The sequence below is a fragment of the Adiantum capillus-veneris genome, chromosome 2 (genome assembly GCF_014529385.1).
Source record: "Adiantum capillus-veneris isolate H3 chromosome 2, ASM1452938v2, whole genome shotgun sequence".
Lineage (NCBI taxonomy): Eukaryota > Viridiplantae > Streptophyta > Polypodiopsida > Polypodiales > Pteridaceae > Adiantum > Adiantum capillus-veneris.
In genome coordinates this window covers 156,744,071-156,767,832 of record NC_140932.1, presented here as the reverse complement: position 1 = coordinate 156,767,832, position 23,762 = coordinate 156,744,071, and the positions used below count along the sequence as shown (strand labels likewise).

General features: G+C 46.0%; 1 protein-coding gene across 6 annotated transcripts in view; it reads left to right on the top strand.

Annotated features, from left to right (window-relative positions):
- Positions 1–23,762, top strand: part of LOC147463921 (uncharacterized) — a 57,738-nt gene that overhangs the window by 10,870 nt on the left and 23,106 nt on the right. The gene's annotated exons all lie outside the window — the stretch shown is intronic.

The window sequence follows — 23,762 nt, the reverse complement described above, 5'->3', positions numbered from 1 at the left end:
ATCGGTTCTTCCTGAAGGGGTTCTTTGGACCTCGGCTCGAAAGCCAAGATCGGTTCTTCGTGATTGATCGAATCTACAACGAGGTTAGCTTCACTAAAAAAAGAATCCACTAACACATTATCCTTGTGAACAATCACATCATCGTCATGCAACTCATCATGCTTGTGAGAAATCAGATCTTGATCATGCAAATCATCATGCTTGTCATTGTCAACCAAATCATCATGCTCATCATTATCATTCAAATCATCATGCAAATCATTGTCATTTAAAACATCATGCTCATCATTATCATTCAATTCATCATGCTTTTCACAATCATGCAAATATTGTGTATCATGCTGTGGAGAAGAAGAGATTGAGAGTCTCCTTTTTCCGAATCTCTTGCATCTGTGCCTGCACTTGAGAAAAGAGTCGCAACATCTCTTGCATTCTTGCTTTGTTCTCGCGATCAAATCTTGCTTGACTTTCTTTTTTTCCAAAGTCGTACTAACGCTCTATAGCTGCCATTTCTTCTTCGTAGTCACGATCTATGGCTTCCATTTCTTCTTCATAGGCCTTTCTTTCTGCTTCTCTGTCTTCGCGTTCTAACTTTCTTTCTAGAAACAACTGGTCAAACTCCTCCATAGGAGTTAGTGCAATCCTTGACGTAGATGGGGAAGGGGGAGGGTCGGAAAAACCTCCTGGTGGGGAAAATTCTTCTTCGCCTCTCTCATGCTCATCACCTCCAAGCGAAGTATCCATTCCGCTTCGATTGATGACCATTCTGAAGTCGTGGGTTCTTGTGGTCTTGGGTTCTTAAGTTCACGAGGAACTTGGGTTCTTGCGGGTCTAGGGTTCTTGGGTTCTTGAGGTCTTGAGGTTCTTGAGGTTCTTCTTTCGCTTGCAATCTGTGTTCGAGAAGGATCTTCTCTTCACTCGAGTTCTGCTCTTTTCCGCGGACGCACCCCTTGGCGGCCTTGCGCTCGTCGATAATCGATGGATACAAAATGAGAAGTGCATGCCACAAGGGCTCAAGAGTCAAAAAGCCTAAAGGACTTAGGACAAGCTTGAGGCCTCAAGGATAACAAAAAGTACAAAGGGCTATATAGTAGGTAGAGTCGTAGACTCAAGAGTCTAGACTCGAGAGTCGAGTGATCAATGATCATCAAACTCAAGAAGTGCTCGCCTGTTGAATCTCCATATCGTCGTTGTAGTCGAGGTCGTCAGCGACGTATGAGGGCTCGGGAGGCTCGCATTGAGGCTCGAAGTCCTCCTCTAGCTCCTCCAAAAGAGTATCGGCCATAGATGGATTCTCTTGTGCCATCTCCCACTCAGTGAAAGGATCTGCCTTGTGTGTGACGCTCTTGGCAAGCATGCGCAAGTTAGGGCTCACAAACACCAAATCATTGGCCCTCTGAACCCCAAGGCGATTCCTCTTCTTAGAGGCAATGTGGTTGTACACACTCCATAGTTGCTCCAAGCAACTAGTGGTACATGCTTGGCTAAGGACACGAACAGCCAAGCGCTGCAAATGTGGGCCATCTCCTCCATAGTCCTCCCATCACAAAACCGAGCCAATCTTGTTGCGATAAAGCTGTGCATCTACACATCCATAGGAGCCCTTCTATTGCTTGTAGTTGAGTAGCTCGTCTCTAATCTTGCGCCTAATGTCACTGCTAGGCTCAAGGCGCTCCAATGCAATCCGCCATCCTTTGCTCACCTCCTTGTCGGTCTCTTGACGCCTCCCCTGAAACTCAGGGTCAAGCACATAAGCTGCCGCATGAAGTGGAGAGTAGTATCCATTCCACCTCGACTCACACAAGCCATGAATCTCCGCATACTGAACAGGGTCAAGCACAAGCTTCTCAAGTGCCTCTATCATCCGATCCATGGCTTCGTAGACTTTGCCAATGCATGGCTGCAAGCCATCCACCACTCGAAGTAGGTGTAGAATAGGCTTGACCATGGCGTCAAGAGTCTTCACCTCCTCCCACCAAGCGGCGTCGTCGGCCCATTCTTGGCATTTCAATCCTACTGCTGATGTAGACTCCGGCATGGCCTGGAACTCATCACTGAGAAAGAGGCCCCTTAAGGCTCCGCCACATGTAGACAAGCGGCCTAGCATAAGCCAATTGAATGCAAATCTTGTCTCTGAATTTTTGAGCAAGGACAAGTGGCTCCTCTTTGAGAATTCATGGCGCACTTTTTGATGGTTGAGCACAAAGGAGACAATTCGAGAGGCGTCACCAATGGTGGGTGAAATCCATGACAAGTTTCCTATGTCTTTGAGGAGGTTATTGAGGCAATGCGCCATGCAAAATTTGACATGGATGCTGGGATACATGCCCTCAATGATGCTTGTCCACTCCGCAGCAAGCATCTCGGCGGCCTTGCCACTATCGGATGCATCATGTGACTCCACAAAGTACATCTCTCCACTAGAGTAGACCACCACCCCGTGGATGGACCGCTTGCGGGTGTCGCTCCATCCATCTACAAGGAGAGAGACGCCATTGGTCTCCCACAAATCCTTTGTTGCTTGGGCCGCTTGCTCCACGGCAAGCTTCTCTTTGTCAAGGAGGGTGGTGCGAAGCCTCTCCGATGAAGGTGGCACATAAGAGGAGCCATATTCCCCTATTTTCGTAACCATGGTTCGAAAGTATGGAGACCTATCCGCACAAAATAGAGCATGTTGTGTTTGTATGGAGAGTCGAGAGTAGAGAAGTTATAACCCATTATGAATACAAAATGGAAGATTGCAATATGCATATGCCAAGGGAAACTCACCGTGAAGCATGGAAGGCAAGGTGGTTGTGGAAGAAGAATCGGGCAACTGACCTATCCACCTCTTCCTTCAATGTAGGATTCCAATTTTCGTTGAGAGTGCTTTGGCGATGCGGAACGGAAGAGGACGGTGTAGATGCATGGCTCTTGAAGCTTCGAGAGATGTCGTCAAGGTTGGCTTCCCTTTGCTCTCGCGGTGTCGCCGTGGCGGAGGGATCAACGGCAACAAAACGGCCTCTCTTGGCCGCTTCCACAACCTCATACACCGTGAGCTTCTCAAGAAGATCCAACCTCTTCTCGGGAGCTACATGAGGGCAAATCTTCACCTCGTGACCGGGTTCATGAAGAAGATGGGTTCGCACTTTGTTTGAACCACCCGTTCTCTTGTATGGGCATAGCTTGCATGTCCATGGTCTTGCACTGCCACCTTTGCCACGCGTGCTAAAGTCGACTTCATCCCACCACGACCACGTTTGCACGGCGGGCCTCCTTCGAGAAGAACCGGCTTGAGAAGCGGAGTTGGCTTGAGATGACATGATGGTGGAGAGACTCGAGAGAGTAGAGCTTAGAAGTTAGAGGAGTTAGAGGAGAGCTTGTGTGGAGAGAGAGTAGAGGAGAGCTTCAAAGTGGGTAGAAGAGGGAGAGGAGAGCTTCAAACTTCAAAGTGGGTAGAAGAGGGAGAGACTTGAGAGTGGAGACTCAACTTTCAAGGGTAGATACTAGAGTGTAGAGTAGTCAATGGTCATGCTTGAGCCTTGAGCAATGACTCAATGAGGCTTGAGCAATGAGCATTGAGTAGAGAGGAAAGCTTGAGCTTGAGGGAAATTGCCAATTGGAATGAGACTATAAGTATTAAGAGGCCCAAGGGAGCCTTTTATAGCCTCCCAAGGGCCAAGGCCCCGCAAAATGTGGCATTTGGGCTGCAAAGAACCGTTTAAAACGGTCATAAACGACTACTTTTAGCCTGCCTGACTGCTACTGTTCCCGGACGACCCCATCCGATCCGGCTGTCCCCGTCCGTCCCCCTGCGACCCGCCCGTCAGGCCAGAGATCCGGCCGTCCCAAGGCGTCCCCTTCTGTCCCCGGCCCTAGGGCCCGTCCCCCCCATCCCCTGTAACTATGGCTAGTCTCATTCTCGAGCTGATGTGAGGATGTGCGTATCTGGCCAATGGCACAACGCAAACCATGAGAAAGATGTAGCTAGGTCGAATCACAAACCCATCCCCTGTGAGGTGAAGAAGATGCTCTCCATAGAAAGCCATCTTCGTGCCCAACTCCTATATCAGCTCTATCCATGTCCTCCTCGTGTCCAGCTGGATCAGATCCTGACGAATGAGTCTACTAATCTCCACCCACGTCAGAGACATCAAGGGTGCTTGTAGAGAGTACTGAAAAGGAGGCAGCCTGTCCATGGTGAAGCCATGTGTTTGAAACCATGATGTCAGCTGTGCATACCAGCATGATGTATCCCCCTGTAGAGCTAGCTGTCTGGAGGACTCTAGGGCCAACCTGGCATATCTATCTCTAGTAGTATCCCATAGGTTGTGCACAAAGGAGACTGATTGTAAGGTGCAGCGGAAGTGAATGTTGAACTTCGCTCAAGACGAGTGCTTCGAACTGTGCTCAAGGTGCCTTTTACTTACTGAAGGGAGAGCCTTTCGTTCCTTTAGTGAGAGAGTGCAATGTACACAAATAGAGTGGAGGAACACTGTGAATGAAGGTACATGAGATTGAGAGATAGAGAGAGAAGAATACGACACCAGAAAGTTGTCAAACCCTCTTCCAAGGGTCCCACTCTCGATGGCGAGAGCGGTCTATGCTATTAATTGCACAATTCTGATACAAGGGGTTGATGCAATGAGTCTAAGTGCTGCTATGCCGAAGTCGACGGTGCCAACGACAATGACGAAGCTAAGGCTGAAAACTGAATGCCGTGAGTTGGTTCTTGTCGCACCAAGTTGGGGCTGATCTGTGTGCTTAGTGCCTTGCTGAAAACGCTACTTTAGGGCTGAGAAAATCGTTGATGTAGGTTGCTGAATTTGCTGCAAATCTGACTGGAAAAACGCTAGTCTAATACTGTCCAAAAACGCTCTTGGCTGGTTGTAAAACGCTGACTTACTGTTGTAGGAAATGCTGCTTTGCTGCATAGGAAAATGCAGATTTGCTGGTCTTGAAAACACAGATTTGCTGGTCCTCGTACTGCTGAATTGTTGTCCCTAAAACGCTGATGTGCAGTCCTTAAAAACGCTGGCGTGCTGAGGCTTAAAGCTGAAAACGCTGATGGTCTAGAGCTGAAAACGCCAGGCTTGAGGGGGTGGTTCTTGCTTGAGAAGTTGCTCGAGTGATGAGCGCGCGGCGATGTGTGCAAGTGAAAGAGCACGCGAGGAAGTGCAGTGTGTGTGCAGAGAGGGGAGGCGAAGGCCAGCAGGAGAGGAAGCGCTAGCAAAAGAGAGAGGGCTCACGTTTTTTGGGAAAACTCAATAAGTGAGTTTTGGGTTTTCCCACTTTTATTATAAGTGACCGTTAAAAAATGTGTCCAGGTTGAACCTGGACAAAGTATAAAAATGTACAAAAAGGGGTTATTTAAGCCTTTAACCCAACAACCTCCCACTTAAAGGCATAAATGGCGCCTTTAAGCTACGTGACTCCCACCATCTCTATGTATAGATGATGTTGTGCTTTGGGTAAGCACTTAGTGAGAGCATTGGCTGGATTTTGTGATGTATGGACCTTAACCAATGTAATAAGGTTATCCTCAAGCACTTCTCGTATGAAGTGATATCGCACATCAATATGCTTTGTGCGTGCATGAAACATGGCATTCTTTTCCAGACATATAGCACTCTGGCTATCACAACCAAGCATAGGTGCCTTGGAAGGCAAACCAAACTCACTGCATAGTCGTGCTAACCAAATAGCTTCTTCGGAAGCCTTAGTGGCTGAAATATATTCAGGCTCTGTAGTAGACAATGCAACAATCTTTTGCAATCTAGAACACCATGAAACAACACCTCCCGCAAGAGTAAATACATAGCCACTTGTGGATTTCCGTGTATCCACATCACGAGCCATGTCAGAGTCACAAAATCCCTTCAACTCCATTGGTCCTTTACCATAGTAGAGGCATTTGTTTTTAGTCCTTTTCAAGTACCTCATAATGGACTTCATTGCATCCCAATGCAACTTGCCTGGATTAGCCATAACCGGCTCACAAGTCCCACTGCATGGGCTATGTCAGGCCTAGTAGCAACCATAGCATACATAAGTGAACCACAAGTTGAAGCATAAGGCACACTTTGCATGTCATTGCTTCTTCCTTTGACTTGCGACAATCATCCTTGGAGATTTTAACATATGGCTCTAATGGCACACCAAGAGGCTTTGCTTCAGCCATGTTAAATCTGTCCAGCACCTTTTCAATGTACTTTTCTTGCGACAAATACAATAGGCGCTTGTCTCTTTGCCGTGTAACACGCACTCCAAGTATATGTTCAGCTGCCCCAAGGTCTTTCATTGAAAACGCAGATTTCAGCTGCCCTTTAAGAGCATCTACAGTGCTTCTTTTCTTTGCAGCTATCAATATATCGTCTACATAGAGCACAAGAATGATCGGGCTGCCATCCTCATCACGTTTGGTATACAAACAATGTTCTGCATGGCTTCTTTTGTAACCATGTTTAAGCATGAAGCGATCAAACTTCTTGTACCACTGTCTACATGATTGTTTCAGCCCATACAAGCTTCTATTGAGCATACATACCAAATGTTCCTTGCCAGGGATGACAAAACCCTCGGGTTACTTCATGTAAAGCTCTTCTTCCACATCACCATGCAAGAAAGCGGTATGTACATCCATTTGGTCCATTTCCAAATCAAGAGCAGCCACAATGGCAAACAATACACGCAAAGTGGTCATCTTCACAACAGGAGAGAACACTTCCTGAAAGTCTATGCCCTTATTTTGAACATATCCCTTTGCCACAAGCCTTGCCTTATACTTGGGTTTTGCATCAACAGTTTTGATTTTATACACCCATTTGTTAGGAATAGCCTTCCTTCCTTTGGGCAATTCAACCAAATCCCAAGTATGATTAGCATGCAAAGCTTTAATCTCTTCCTGCATAGCAAGCTCCCACTTGTCGCTGTGCTCACATGTCTTTGCCTCTTTATACGTAGGAGGCTCTCCCTCATCTGTCAACATAATGTAATGCAAAGAGGGGTCATATCCACTCACAGGCCGTCTTTGACGAGTAGCACCCAATGATCCACATTATCCGGCATTGGATTTACATCAGGTGGTACTACAAAATCATCAACAATGGGCTGCTGTACATCATTTTCAGCACCATTTTCAGCATTGTTTCTTGGCTGCAAATGCCCTTCAGGAGCCTCAATTTGTTGTCCAACATCATCTGGCTCAAACACCACTGGATCATCTACATTTTCAGCCATTTGTGGTGCATCCTGAGGGTCAAAAATAGGCCTAACAGGTGGTTGGTCATGCTGAAATTTCACCCTTTTATGGTCATGCTTTGAGGCACAATTGTTTTGAAGCAGCCTTGCGTCATTAAAAACAACATCCCGGCTGCGTACAATCCTTTTGAGCTGAGGTAACCAAATGCTGTATCCCATTTCGCCTTCTTCACCATATTCCATGAAGAGGCCTTTAATGGACTTCGTATCTAGTTTACTCCTCAACTCATGTCTAACATGCACAAAAGCTTCGCAACCAAAAATGCGTAAGTGATCATATGAAGCAAGCTTGCAAGACATGTGAGGGGATCGATTGCATATGTGCACTGCTGTTTTCAAAGCTTCTCCCTAAAATCCATGAGAGACATTAGTTGTAGACAGCATGCATGTCACCCTCTCACAAAGTGTCCTATTGAATCTTTCAGCCACACCATTAGACGAGGGGCTGTATGGGATAGTAAGCTCGCTCTTAATGCCCAAATTTTCACAAAACTTGTTAAATTCAGCACTTGTGTACTCCCCCCCATTGTCTGTACGCAAGCATTTTAGCTTTCTACCTATTTGGGTGATCACAAATGCATGAAATCTCTTAAACGCAGCAAAGGCTTCATCCTTAGACTTAAGAAAATAAACCCAAATTTTCCTAGAATGATCATCAACAAAGGAGAGAAAATAACATCCACCACCCATAGATTTAGTAGGCATGGTATATACATCGGAATGTACAAGGTCAAGCACAGAAGATTTACGAGAGACACCAGAGTAATAAGAACGCTTTACTTGCTTGCCATAATGACATTCATTACAAAAGTCAAGCTTTGTGCCTTTAGCATCAAGCTTGTTCAAAGTACAAAGCTTAGAAAGGCCCTTTTGGCTCATATGGCCAAGCCTCCTGTGCCACAACTCCATGTGAGTTAATTTCAGCCAATGCAATAAACTTGCCCAACACGGCCTTTCCATGCATGCAGTAAAGTGTCCCTTTGTTTGTGCCCTTTACAATCAGCCTTGAGCCTTTACTCATTTTCCATGACCCTCTCTCAAACAAGATGCTGTAACCATGCATATCCATTTGACCAAGAGAAAGCAGACTCTTCTTGATTCTCGGCACTTATCGAACATCATGCAAGGCAAGCTCATTTGTGTCATCTATGGAGAGATGCACAGTGCCAATACCCTCAATGGAACGTGCATGATTGTTTCCAAGGTATACATGGTCACGCTTCCCCGCATCAAAAGTAGAGAAACACTCCTTGATAGGAGTCACATGAAATGAAGCACCAGAATCAACAATCTAAGTCTGGGACAATGCATCATTGACAGTCAACAAAGCATCAATAAGATCACTCTTGGTGATCTGCATGGCCTGTGAATGAGCATTTAGAGAGGCATCAAAGTCATAAGCATCATCAACCGACAAAGTGGCACACAAGATGTCCTCTACATCTGACAGCTCCTCAATCACGACACTAGAATCCACATTGGCCTTCTCTTTGTCCTTTGAGCCATCCTGTGCATCTGCCTTGACTTCCTTCTTCTCTCTCTTTTTGTCTCCGCCATTCTTTTTCCTTTCTAACTCAGCTTTATAGTACCTGCAATCGGGTTTCTTGTGACCTTTCTGCCAGATCGATAGCAAGTCACATCACCCTTGCCTTTGCTTGCATTTCTCCTTTCTTTACTCTTACTCTTACTCCTTTGTGCATAAGCATTCTTCTTTTCTGTCCTGCCTCTATCCATGTTGGCAGAGCTGCCTCCCTCTCCACTTGCTTTCCTCATGATTTCTTCATTCAAGATAGAACCCCTAACACCATCAAAGGTCAAATTGGGGTTATTGGACAACGAAACCACCAAAGTTTCCCATGACTCAGGCAAGGTCGTAAGCAAGAAGATAGCTTTCAGCTTATCATCGAAAGTGTGCAATCCAAAATCCTGTGACTGCGACGAAGTACTTGCGAATAATGACAAGTGCTCTGCCGCGCTCTTGGACTCATCTAGTTGCATGCCAACAAGTTTTCGCATCAAGTGCACCTGGTTGACAGGCGTATTTTCATACATTCCCTTCAACTTCTCCTACACATCAAAAGCAGTCGTGAGACCTTTCACATCAATGACGGTCTCATCGATCATGGCCATTTTAATATATATAACGGCCTTCCTGTTCATGCTAACCCATGCTTCATCCGTCATATTCTGTGGCTTCACCTGTTCAAGTGCCCCTTTGCAATCCTTAAGAAATAGGATTCCTTGAATCCCGTTTTTCGAAAGATCAAAACCTGTACCATCGAACCTCCTAATCTCGAAGAGGTTCTTCACATCCGAAGAAGATGAGGCCGTAGTTGCACAAAATAAGAGGGATAATACGTTGAATTTTTGGGCAAAATGCGCAAAAATCGGAGTATAGCCTCACAGAGATGTGCACTACAGCTCCAAATGGTCACAGGAGCAATTTGGGGCAAAATAGGTCGATTTGGCAGAAAATTCAATTTCTGAAATTTATGCGTAGGAAATTTCAGCGAGAGAATTTGTACTCGAAAACAACAAATTTAGTTGTTTTTAGCCTCAGAAGACATACATAAGACTAATACACAGCCTTTAGAAGCATGTAAGTGCAAAAGCCCCAATTTGTAGCATCAAAATTGCATGAAATTGAGCCACAAATAGTCATACATCGACAAAATTTGTCAAATGTGCGTAGATTGCATCAATTTGCACTTTCCCGAATGTAATCGCACCATAAAAACACTTGCAAAAACCTGCGCAAATCTGAAATTTGCTTAAAACACTTGTTTTAGGGCTTGTTTTTCGGCAATTTCAGGGTTTTCGGGTAGCGGGAACTTAGCAAAAGTATTCCCACACCTTAATACATCATTTGCAAAACCTGCATTTTCGCTGTCATAACCTGTAATTTCCTGTTTTTGACCTAATTTCAGCTTGCTTTGGGTCAATTTGGGTTGTCGGGAGCTCTCTAGTGTCCGGGGACGAGTCCTTTGGCGACGAAATTGCAAAATCTCGTGTGAAAGTTGACCTTCTTGGCTGAAATTCAGCGTTTGCAGGTTTGGGGCAAACCCTAATCGAGGCTATGATACCAGTTGATGAGCGCGCGGCGATGTGTGCAAGAAAAAGAGCACGCGAGGAAGTGCAGTGTGTGTGCAGAGAGGGGAGGCGAAGGCCAGCAGGAGAGGAAGCGGTAGCAGAAGACAGAGGGCTCACTTTTTTGGGGAAAACTCAATAAGTGAGTTTTGGGTTTTTCCACTTTTATTATAAGTGACCTTTTAAAAATGTGTCCAGGTTCAATATGAACTTGGACAAAGTATAAAAATGTACAAAAAGGGGTTATTTAGGCCTTTAACCCAACATCGAGAGGGCCTAATGCACTGGGTGCCTCTTGCTCTCCTTCCTCTTCTGCCAGAAATACTAGCGCTAGGGTTTCCTTTTATATTTCCTTTTATACTAGCGCTAGGGTTTCCTTTTATATTTCCTTGGCTAATTTGCCCTACTTAGTTCCCAACAAAAGTCACTTAAAAATAATAAGTGAAAAATGGCTAAAATAGGGAAAATGGGTTCTGTGCACTGGAAATTACTCGTGATGGATTCTGATGGTAATGCTGAGGATATGCATCTACTCTAAGTGCCTAGACATGCACGGTTTGCGAACAGACTCACAAAAGTGTCAGAACACTTCCTAAGCTAGACTGAATGGATTGAACTGAACCCTTGTCGTGCTGTAGCTTGTCCACGGACACATAGGGTTGGATGTGTCACGTGACATCCCGTCCTTTTCAAAGTGAGGTACTGGTACTAGACTGTATGGCGTCGAGGGAGATCGCCAATAGCATTCGAAATCATGGAAAAGACTCTTTGCCGGCCCACTATGATGCGTGGGTCATGCGATACTTGAACTTTATAAAGGTCTGCAACGCTTGCTTCTTTTGGCCGCGCCGAAAGCGGCACAAAGTCTTCTGTGGCTCCTTCAATGCTTCAACTTCGTCGAGAGTCGTGCGTCTACCATCTTCAAGAATCTCCGAGGATGAAAATTCATGAAACACTTCCAACACAAAAACATGAACATACCCATTCCATGTAAAGTGACTGGAAAAATACTACGCTTCTGTAGAGCCTGTGCATGCAATGTAGATGAACATAGAGACGGAGTGCCAAACCGTTCATCAAACACACGCAAACAATGAGATCGAATCTTGACTTTTTGATCTAAATCAATCTAACTGTGGCAAATCACAATGGACATACCGATGCTTGATGCTCAATCCTTCTTGTGCTCTTTCTTCGACCGTGTCGTACCAAGGAAGAGACATAGAATGTGACTTCCTTGAATGTATACTTTTCAGCTTTTCATGAGAAATCCCCATACATCTGTGCTCATTCATGAGCGAATCGTGCTCAACGTACAATATGGCATGCCTATGAAAAGGGATCACATAAAGACGTTGACTAAAATATAGGAAACAATCACGAATGAAACACTCGAACAATGCGTGCTGACTAATCACTGAAACGCATTATACTTCTCGTGGGGGTTCTATGGACCTTGACTCGAGAGCCAAGATCGGCTGGTCATGATCGATAGAATCTGCAACGAGGTTAGCTTCGCTAGCAAAAGCATGTACTAAACCATCATCCTGGTGAACAATCACATCATCTTCCTGCAAATCATCATGCTTGTGAGAAATTGTAGCGCGGATAATGTGTCGTGCTCTCTACAGTGGGTGGTCCTCAGTGCAATGTGCGTGACAATCTCACTCAAACAGACTGAACAGAAAGGAAACAATAGACATCAACAGAGCTCACAAAGACACAACAGCAGACCATAACATAAGACCAGAACTTATGACTCGACTATATCAAAGACTGATACAACTCTGGCGTGGCAGCACACTCAGCTCCAGCCCAGGACTCACAGGTACAATAGGGGTGTCGAGGCTCAGATGTGCAGGGATTCTGCTCTCGACGACGATGCTGGACCAAAGGTGAAGAAGATGATAACGATCACCAACCGCTACTACTCATATGTACCACCATGAAGAGCCACCAACGGCTCATAAATGTCAGCCATGTGGTGACCTGGCCACGAGGTCCACTAGACCACCGTACCACCGTCGGTACCCTGCCACGTGTCACTCCCTAGGCCAAAGGGTCCAGAGGGTCCGTCGAGTGTGAACCAGCCTAGACCAATTGTACTAACTGTGTCCTGTGAAAGTGACACTGTAGCAGGCTACAGGTTGCCCGCCACAAGACCGCTCACCGTCTCGGTGAGAGGAATACTGAAAAAACTGTGAAAGAAAAGCACTAGGTGCTGCATCCGTACATTTCTTGAAGCAGCTGCTAGGCCCAACCATGACCTTACATGCCTCAAAAGTGGAGTAAAACACTGTATTGCTTGCAACGCCTTAAGCCTTTGAATAGGCAAGAACCCAATATGATTGCATAGTCCAAGAATCCCAACTGGAACAAGATGAGGCTCCACCACAGCAAAGTGATATGCTCACTAGGTAGCTAGGTAGGGGTGAGGGAGGGGGAGGAGAGACTAGGTAGGGGCGAGGGGGAAAGGGGTGGTTGGGGGGCTAGATAGGGGCGAGGGCAGAGAGGGGTGGGTAGGGGCGAGTAGGGGGAGGGTAGGGGCGAGGGGAAGGGAGAGGGTGGGTAGGGGGGAGGGGAAGGGAGAGGGTGGGTAGGGGCGAGCGGGGAGGGGGAGGGTAGGGGCGAGAGGGAGTGAGGGGGTGGGTAGGGGTGAGGGGAAGGGAGAGGGTGGGTACCCGGTAGGGGCGAGGGGGGAGGGGGAGGGGGAGGGACTAGGGCGAGGCGAGGGGGAAAGGGGGTAGGAGGCGAGGGAGTAGGACTAGGGCTAGGGGTAGTGCGGGCGAGGGCGAGGGCGAGGGGTAGGGGGTGAGGTGGAGGGACTAGGGGCGAGGGGGAGGGACTAGGGCGAGTGGGTAGGTGAGGGGGCGAGGGCGAGTAGGCTGCAGATCTAAGGCTGACATGGTAAATTTGGGCATTAGATTGATTCCATACTCCCCATCCACTATGACACCTGAGAATTGATGCCCAAGAATAGATACAGTAAGACGTGGACTTTTATAGTCGGTGAGGGGAGCAGCTGGATATGAAATCACGTAGGACTCCAAGGGCTGCACAGGTAGGTGCTCGCCACTAGGCCTTGTACCAGGGTACAAAGACTGAATTATTAAGAGGGTGTCACTTCTAAGGGTTGCATCTAGCCGGAGCATCTCATAAAGAGACACTTGCTGAAAGGTGTTCTTCAAGATTGCTTCTGCTATGGGCCTAGCTCCTACAACCTGGGCCTTCTCGGAAACTTTGACCTGTTGCAAGTCAGCTACTGCTGCCAGGAAAGCTCCATCAATGTCCGAAAGCATAGAGATTGGCCTATTCTTTGCACCACTTACAGGTGCGACATTTTGAACAGGTTGCGGAAGGGTTGGACAGGATGGTCCCGTTGGGAAACTTAAACCCAGGGTTGCTCTTTGTGCTCGAGTGAGCACCCCAGTAGGCTCTGCCGTTTGTTGTGGCTGAATTGTATGTGTAGCAGATGCTGGCTGAGGGGTGGTGTTCACTGTGATTAGATTGATTTTCGGGAATGTAAACTCTTGTTGATTTTGATTTGGGCCTGAAGATGAGGATGCCCTTTGTTTGGGACAATCTTTACTGTAGTGGTTCTTAGACTTCGGACAATGTCTGCAAGGAGGAGACCCTTCAGGTAAAGGGCACTTACTTTGGTAATGCCCATATTCACCGCATTTGTAGCATAAGATTGGCCGATTAGACGGACGAAACGGGGGACGAGGTGGTCGCTGCTCTTGTTGCTGCATGGTGCTGGAGGTTGAGGTGTAGAAGCTTTGGGGAACTGAGGGAGTATTGGCATGATAAAAGCTGTGAGGTGCAAAGTTGTTGTGCATACCTTGCTGCATAGGGGGTATTGTCAGCAGAGGAGGCAACGGGTTTTGATGGCCATAGGGTGAGACCATGTTGGATGTAGGTGCTAGCCCTTGTTGGAGAGAAGGACCTAGATTTTGTTGTATTTGCCGCAATCCTTTGATGTAGTAACAGTCCTTATCTTCGTGCCCAAATTTTTCGCAGAAGTGGCAACAAGCCCGAAGGGGACAGTCCTGTGGAGGATGTCCAGGAGAGCGACAAGAGCTGCACCATACCATAGCTTTAGTCTCCTGCTGAGACCGAAGCTCTTCTAGTTCTCTTTTGATTTGATCCAAAGCCTCAAGGTGCGATGGTTTCTCTTGTCTAAGAGAGATTGATTTCTCTTCTTGGAGGGCGCGTTGTAGTTTGAGGGCTTCGAGTTCCCTGCGCAAGGAAGTCAAAGGATCAGCAGGACTACCTTTCGAGAACACAGAGGGAGTATCTATGTGAGGAGAGTTGTTGAACAGCTTCCTAGCCCCCTCTATTCTAGTAGCAGCTGCGATGAATTCCTCCAGAGTGGCGTTAGGTCGGAGGCTCTCTCGGAGTTTTTGCTGAGAGGTTTTTGGAAGCGCCTTCTCCACCCACTTCTTAACCATGAATTCACCGGGTTGCTGGGGAAGCTTGGCAACCAGAGACTTGGTTTTGGTCATAAGCTCTGCAAAAGTCTCCTCTGGCTGGAGCACCATGTTGGCCAACTCATCCAATACTTTCTCTTGGTAGTCGCCCGACCTAAAAGCTGCACAGAACTGTTGTCTTAAGTCTGTCCAAGTTGCAAAATGATTCTCTGCAAATTGGCTGTACCATTTGTCTGCTAAGCCGTCCAAGGTGGATGGAAAAAGTACCAGATAAGCATCTTCCCTGTTAAGACCACGTCCTCTACAGAGAGATACGAACCTCTGTGCATGGTCGTCCGCATCTTCCGAGGAGAGTCCTTTGAAGGTGGTTTACCTTAGCCAACACACTAGCCAACGCCTCCATGGACCCTTGTTGAGCCTGTTGCTCAATAGCCTGCTGTAGCAGAATAGGAGAGAGCTTTACTGGAGAAGGTGATCTTGAAGATGTGGAACCGGATGAAGGAATGGGGAATGAAGGAATGGGGGATGAAGGAATGGGAGATGTTGTATGTGGAGGTATGGTTGATGAGGTTAGTGGACTTCTACTAGATACCACAGGGCGTCTTCTGTTATAGTGCTTCAGAGGGCTCAGTAGTGCGCATTGACGCTCAACTGACCGCCTTGTATGTGTCATGCAGTGAACAACACAGGTCTAACACAGAACAAGTGAGGATAGTGACTAGACCACCTAGTCCAGGACCAGTGACTAGACCACCTAGCTGGCAGGACGAGGAGGGCTGGACCAGGGCGAGGACTAGACAAGGACCAAAGACCAAGGATCAGGGATTAGGACTAGGACTTGGACCAGACTTGCAGACTATCTACACAGTGTAAGCAAGTGTGCGGAGCCCGGTAACAATCGATTAGCTTCACGATTTTATCTCCACAAGAGTGAGACTTCCTTTGAGATCCCATCGTGGTCGCCAAAATTAGAGCACCTGTAGCGTGGATAATGTGTCGTGCTCTCTACAGTGGGTGGTCCTCAGTGCAATGTGCGTGACAATCTCACTCAAACAGACTGAACAGAAAGGAAACAATAGACATCAACAGAGCTCACAAAGACACAACAGCAGACCAGAACATAAGACCAGAATATATGACTCGACTATCTCAAAGACTGATACAACTCTGGCGTGGCAGCACACTCAGCTCTAGCGCAGGACTCACAGGTACAATGGGGGTGTCGAGGCTCAGATGTGCAGGGATGGTGAAGACGTGCTCTGTGTATAGACTCACTGCTCTCGACGACGATGCTGGACCAAAGGTGAAGAAGATAATAACGATCACCAACCGCTACTACCATATGTACCACCATGAAGAGCCACCAACGGCTCATAAATGTCAGCCATGTGGTGACCTGTGGCCACGAGGTCCACTAGACCACCGTCGGTACCCTGCCACGTGTCACTCCCTAGGCCAGAGAGTCTAGAGGGTCCGTCTAGTGTGAACCAGCCTAGACCAACTGTACTAACTGTGTCCTGTGAAAGTGACACTGTAGCAAGCTACAGAAACACATCTTGATCATGCAAATCATCATGCTCATCATCATGCTTATCATCATGCTTGTCATCATCATCCAAATCATATGTGTCTTGCTCTGGAGAAGAGGAGATTGAAAGAGTCTCCTTCTCCTGAATCCTTCCAATCTTCGCCCGCACATTAGAAATGAGAGATGAAGAATGAACAACTTGCTCCCCACGAATGACAATGGGAGAGTTCCTTATAGCATTGAAAGTGAACGTATTAGCCGCCCAATCAATGAGAGGATTATGCTCACGAAACCGTCGAATGCCTAAAAGTATATCACATCCTGAAAGAGGTGTCACATGACACATCCAACCCTATGTGTCCGTGGACAAGCTATAGTATGACAAGGGTTCAGTCAGTCCAGTCAGTCTAGATTTAGAAGTCAGTCTAGATTTAGAAGTGTACTGACACTTTTGTGAGTCTGTTCGCAGACTGTGCATGCCCAGACACTTAGTGTAGATGCATATCCTCTGGTTGCACACAGCATGATCATAAGCATTCCCATCAGAATTCTTTAGGGGAATTTTCCAGTGCATTTAGCCTATTTTCCCTATTTTTGACATTTTTCACTTATTATTTTTCAGTGACTTTTGTTGGAAAGTAGGTAGGGCAAATTGAGTAAGTTTGTATATAAGCAAACCTAGACTAGCACTAATTGGCAGAAGAGGCAGCAGGAGCTCCACCGCTCAACAGGCAACTTCTCAAGCAAGAACCCCTTGGTGGTTTCCCCTCCAAGCAAGAAGATTGCCATGCTAGCATTTTTCCTCCACATCAACACTAGCGTTTTTCAGTAGGCACCATCGCCACTAGTCAGATAGCGTTTTTTGTAGGCTTCATCGCCAAGGAATTCCTCAGCCTAGCGTTTTTCATTTCAGCAAGCACCACAGATTTCACCATTGGCGATATTTCAGCAGGTCCATTTCAGCGTTTTTCCTCAGCCCATTAAGCCCCATAGAAGCAACAGTCTCAGCCCTAAAGAACGTCAGTTTTCAACGCTAAGACCTGCAGATTTTCAGTGACAAAGATCAGCAGAAATGAGCCCCAAAACCAGCGTTTTGGTGATCGATTGTCAAACGGGAGCGCATAACAATATAAAATACATTCGGATAAATAGGATTTATCTGAAGCCAGAGGATATAGAGAGAAATAAATAGAGAGAGAGATAGACAGTGAGAAGATCGACACAGTACTGGGACCAGAAGATGGGCTGGTCCCCCCCCCCCCGTAATAGTATCTTTATTACTGAGGAGAAGTCTATGCAAGCACTTGAACCGAACGTATTACCACGTCTGTTAGCCTAGAGGGTATTAAACCTCTTGTGTCCTCCCACATAGGGAATGCCCAAGTCATAGAGCATTAAGCTCGATGTCTTTCTTTCACAAACAGAGTTTGCGATAACATTAAAGAAGGTTCTTGTTTCGGGCTGTCGCTCAACGTAGGCGAACGGTTCCAGTCCGAAGATTCCTTGTGCACGACAGCACTTCCTTCCAATCGTTTCCTCCTGCGAGTTATTACCACCAGCAGTGATTTCCCGACGCCGATTAGCGTCTCTTTCTTACAAAATCATAAAAAAATGATTCACCTTGCGAGCATCAATGACGATTTGCACAACCTCAGGCAGATAGGATTCTAGCCACAACATGTTCTGAACGTACGTTCAAACCCGGTTCACAATAGAGCGAACCCTCTTTGAATCTCAAGGATGTTCTCCCATATGTAATTCTTACCATTTTGAAACGGTTGGCGAACTATATTCTTACGAACATAATAGTTCGAATTTATTCCAGCAACGTGTAAATGCTACTTGACCTTCTCATGGAGAAACATATACCGCAACCAAAAGTTGCTATTGTAATGGTAAAGGCACATAGCGTACTCAATGATCAACGACCATCGGAAAACCTCTTCTCCGTAGAGAAACTCAAATTCCTTCTACCAAACACATCCCAAATAGAGATTCTCGTGTCGGAATATTCTTGCGCGCAAAAAGACGCTCAAGAGAGTATAACAAACTCTTGTCCAGTTCCTTGGCATAGGTCTGCATCTTCGTGTGTTATCCATGTACTCAAAAGTGGACATAATTCTTAAGCTGTGTTAAAGTTTCGGTGAACCTAGGAAATTACCTTCCCTTCGTAAGATCCTTAGAGCGAAGACGCTCAACTTGACGATCACTTGGCTCGATCTTAGAGCAAAACCCGCTCATCAAATAATGTAGGATTTTAATCCTTGGATTCCTCAAGCACAGGCCGTAGTCGTCGCTTGTTCCTTCCCTCGTAAAGAGAGTGTTCATTCACTTGTGCAAAAAGCACTACCATATCTTCCCTTACCGGGTAGGGGGTGTTGGTTCATAAGGTCCTCAGGCTTACTGAAAGCTTCTCTTTGGTTGAAATCTCGGAATGATTCCTTCCTTTCTGCCGTCCTACCCGCAATAGCACGTAATTTGTTGGTGAACTACCGGATACGAGATCAATAGTTGACCTTCCGGATGTCTGAGCAAACCAATTCATCACATAAAGCAATGTTTCAACTCAATTCTACTCTCATAAACACTTGAGAGTGATTGTCTTGGTTAGACATATGCATATCTTGTGCATAAAAGCAATACGCAGTTTATGAGTTCCTCAAAGATTTAACTTTGATCAAAGACCTGCCCTCTCACTTAAAGTTCGAGGGTCTTTTGTTCAAAATCTCACGAGTTAGATTGAATTCCCTTACTCCAAGCTTTCTCCAGATAGCAATGTATCCTTCGAGGAGAGGTAACAAAAATTCATTGTTTCTGTGTTCAATGGTTCCCGTCCCACTGTGGGGATTAGATTCTATGTACACTGAGGTGTACACTTTCAGCTTGTATTGTTGACTCCACCATCTGCTGCAAAGTATCTTGCAGATGCGTTTACAAAATTCGGGCAAAAGTCCTTCGTTAAATTTGTTCATCTTTCCTTCCTCAAAGAGGATCGAGAGTGGAGCTACCTTGGCAAGAGTGAACCACTTCTTGCTTTGACTCACTCGTGTTCCTATTGGGCAAACCTATCCGAATCTTCTTGAATGCCTTCCTCAAAGTGTAGAGGAAAAAAAATTTGTCGGAAAATTCAGCCTTGAATTGAATCCAAGTCTTGTTGTAAGTTCCTTGCAGAGCTTTGGTATACCACCAAGTACTTGCAATCCCCTTGGGGTGTTTAATCACATGCCTCATCTTCGACGCTTTTTCAGAAATTGCCGTTTGCAAAGGCAACTTCAAACTTGTCGAATCAAAGCGGTAGCTTTCGGGGCATCTTCCCTTCCGTCAAAAGTATCAAACTTGATTGGAAGTGTTCCTAGGTCTAGAGACCTTCTTCATATCCTTCTCGGAATGACGGGATTTCATGGCTATAGTTTTGGATTGACGTTCATGGATATTTTTTGAATTCTGAAGGATCTCGAGCATTCTGCTCCTTGGATTCTCTAGGTTCTTGAGCATCATGCTCTTGTTGCCTTCTCAGAGAATTCCAAGTCTTGTGTCGACTTCTTGCAGAGAGAAATAAAAATTTCAACTCTGCGAGCTTTTTCCTGCAGGACTTAGGTTTCCGCCTGCTTACTTCTCTCTTGGCTTGTCATGGCTTCTTCCCGTATCTTCCCAGAGTCGTCCTCCTTTACAGAGAAAGAGAGGAGACCATGCTCTGATACCACTGTCACAAACGGGAGCGCATAACAATATAAAATACATTCGGATAAATAGGATTTATCTGAAGCCAGAGGATATAGAGAGAAATAAATAGAGAGAGAGATAGAGAGTGAGAAGATCGACACAGTACTGGGGACCAAAAGATGGGCTGGTCCCCCACCCGTAATAGTATCTTTATTACTGAGGAGAAGTCTATACAAGCACTTGAACCGAACGTATTACCACGTTTGTTCTAGAATAAGACTTGATGGTTCTCGGAAGCCTCAGCTTCCGATTCCTAGGGCAAAACCCTATTCCAAGGAACTTCCGTTCCTTATTCCAATTCCTCGAGAATCAAGGTTCTCGCCTCTGGATCTCACCTTCCAGACTCCGGGCATGGCATCCCTGCAACTCTTTTCCAACTCTCTTTCCAGAGTCCTCTTCCCGCAGAACAACTCTGATTTCCCGGACACGAAGTCCTTACTTGGGAATCCCAACTTCCGGATCACAACTTGAGAGACTACCTCTTTCCGATCCGTGGATCTACTTCCCAAACTCGGGTACGAAACCCTTGGGCTGATCTGGCTCTAGTTACTCAGAGCGCTTTTCTCCTGCAGAGGCTCATGCCTTCCTCTGCTCCTACTCCCTCACGAAGAGGAAGTACACCTGCAATCAAATACTCAAAGATCAGAACATGAAAATCGTTACCTTCAAAGTCTCGACGCTCGAAACGCAACTCGATTCTCGAAAAGCAATTCTTCGGAAGAGATCTCTCCATAGAAAATCCTCTCTTCCAATCCTACACACAAAAGAGGTGTGTTCTCGGGTTCCTTCTCGTAAGTCAGTCCCGTCTACGCGTCTACGACGTTTATGGGCTGAAAACAGAGAAAAACAGCAACTTGTCGCGATGGAAACACGCTTCGTAGGCACTTCTTCGCGAGGGAACTCGCGCACTGGGTCTTGGCGACATCTGGTACACTTGGGGCAGCCATGGGCATCACCGGCAACGTCTTCTTTACGGCAGAAATTTGCAGCAGCATCTCCTCCTTGCAAAGATTGGTCCTCCTCTCTGAGTGAGGGCATGTGATGCTTTTATAGCTCTTAGCCACGGGCACGAATAGCTACTCGCGTAGAGATCGCGGCCGTTTTTTTTTTTTTCATCTTTTAATTTTTTTTTTCATTTTTTTTTTCCGTTCTGCCAGAAAAAGAGAGAGAGAAAACGCTGGCTGATCTGTTGCCTTATTTATCAGATGGCTGCCCACTTATTAAGTGGGCGGCCGGCGTATTTTAAAAATAGTGTGAACTTGCCCAAAAACTCAATAAAACCTTATAAGTTAAAAACAATGCTTTCACAGCACTTCCCAGGCGTCCCTGGATGCAATCACATGCACAGTTGCAATGCAGACATAGACTTCCTTGCGGGAAAGCTTCTGCTTTCCTGAAAAGCAATCCCGCTTTCTCAAAAAGCATCTGTTTTTCCTCAAAGTTTCCTATGAACCCATCTTCATTCAAGTGCTTGCTTTTTCCTTGTGCACACTATGGATATTCCCTTTCCGATGCACCCGTCACCCACCTTGTGACGCATCAGGAATACCCATCACCTAGTCCTTTCCTACCGAACTTACGGTACAATCTCCTTCGCGATGCTCTATGTCACCCATCCTATGATGCATCAGAGGTGTTCGTTCCCGGATGGTCGGATACTTCTTCTCGATGCTCCCTGTCACCCATCCCATGTGACGCATCAGAAGTATCCGTTCCTGGTGGCCTTACAAATATTCCCGTTCTCAGTGTTCCCGTCATTACTTTGAACGACGCACTAGGAATACTCTGTACTCGGACGTCTCCAGTGAGAAAAACCCTCTCACTTAAAATTCCAATAATTCATTTAGAATTATTTTCCTTGGTGTTCCAAGCGAGAAAACCCTTTCACCTTTAAATCCAATAATTCATTTAGAAATTTTTTCTGTAAGATAAAGCCAATTTAGCAACATCGACAAACACCTAGAATCCTCGACAACAATGTACTAATTCTCGTGATTCATGTGACAATTCGACGTAATCAGCAAGACCTCTTTTGATACTTCGCCAACGAGAAACTCGACAACAAAAAGACCGATGCTTCAAATGTTTTTAGACGGGACACACCTCCTATGTCTCTCAATAAAGGAGATAAAACACCAGAGTAACCTCCTGCCAAGAAAACCAAAACTGTAGTAGGACTTGTTCGAGATATTTACGGCGTCTCTGTACTTGATACTTCAAAGAATTGTGGAGAGCATATGGAAAGATTAGTGGCTTCAAGGCACTATCTTCTTCGACCTAGGAGCTACCGATAATATCGTCCATCCAAAGTTCCTCAAGCGGATGGACTTTGAATATGGTCAGTTTGCTGGTAAAATGAAGGCCGAGTCAGCCATAGGGCAAACCAGTAAAGTTGTGCCTCTTATGGTCCTCTTTCGGTCACCATCCGAGGGTACCATGGCAAGGTAGACTTCCACATCATCAAGTTAGGGCATTGCGACACTCTTTTGGGCGTGCCTTGGCATGGCAAGAATGATACTACCATTCAGATCTGGAATTGAACAATCACCTTGGTGCAGAATGGAAAGCTAGTCGTCCTTCGAGTTTGACTGACCGAGACCAATCCATAATGATACTAACTTTGCTTTGTAATACTTTTGAATTCTGTTTGAGAATAATGTTTGTAGAATTGTTTGACCTAGAATTAATCTGTTTTGAACTTGTCTTGGCGTAGATTAAGTTTGCTTGATTCTGGTTTTGATGCTGGTTTTAATGCTATTTAGAAAACCTTTGGATGACGCAAGTTGCAGCTTGGGGAGTGTTCAATTGTAAGTGGAAACCTCCGAGCGATGCAGACTGCAGTTTGGGGAGCGTTTGGTTGTATATCTGGCTTCTGAATATCTCTTGGGCCGGACTTAGGTTCTCGGGGGGAGTATTCATGGGGGATTTTATGTCTATGTTATGTGATTGCACCTGAAATCATACGTGTTGCATTGTGATTTTGAAGCACATGAATCTGGTGCATAAATACTTCCAAAGTGGGTGAGATTGCTTGGGTATGTGATCTTAGTACATCGAGACACCCCTTTAAAGATCAACGTTGTGTAGGTGTGATGGCTAACTTTGCTACACCGGAATATCAAGAGCTCCGATGCAGGGTGAGATGACCCTCGTGTCACAAGTTGGTGACATCGTAGTAGTCAAAGTATAGAGGGGGGTTAGGGTTTCTAAACCTTATCTTGATAAACTTACAGGATATGGCCCAGGGGCCTAAAACCTAAAAGCAGAAGAAAACTCTTGCGTAACATGATGTGGCAAGGTTGCACGGAAATCTTGTAAAACACGGAAAGGCACTAACGTGGCAGGATTGTACGGACATACCCGGAAATTGCGGAGCAGCCTTCTGGGCGTGTGTTTTTGGACTAGGTGCTTTTAGGAGCCATAGCTTTTCATGTCAGATGCTTTTAGGCCTAGGGCTTTTAAACATGTACGTGGGGGGCCACTCTCTGGCATTCCAGTGTTGAGGAAGCAGAGCAAAGCCCTCGGACTAGTACCTTGTTGAAGCAATATAAAGAAATACGGAAAGGGGTACCTGGGTTTTGGGGCTACTGCTCTCTGGGAGTGAAACTCTGCCACTCCGTGTCACTCGTATGGATTCCATCTCTCTTTCAGCTCAAGCTGTTTTGAAGTGCTAAAAGTTTGTTTCAGTTGACACGTGGTGCCTTCCAGTTACAGAGAGACAAAAGAGTGATAGCCAGGCCATCACATACTTGGCT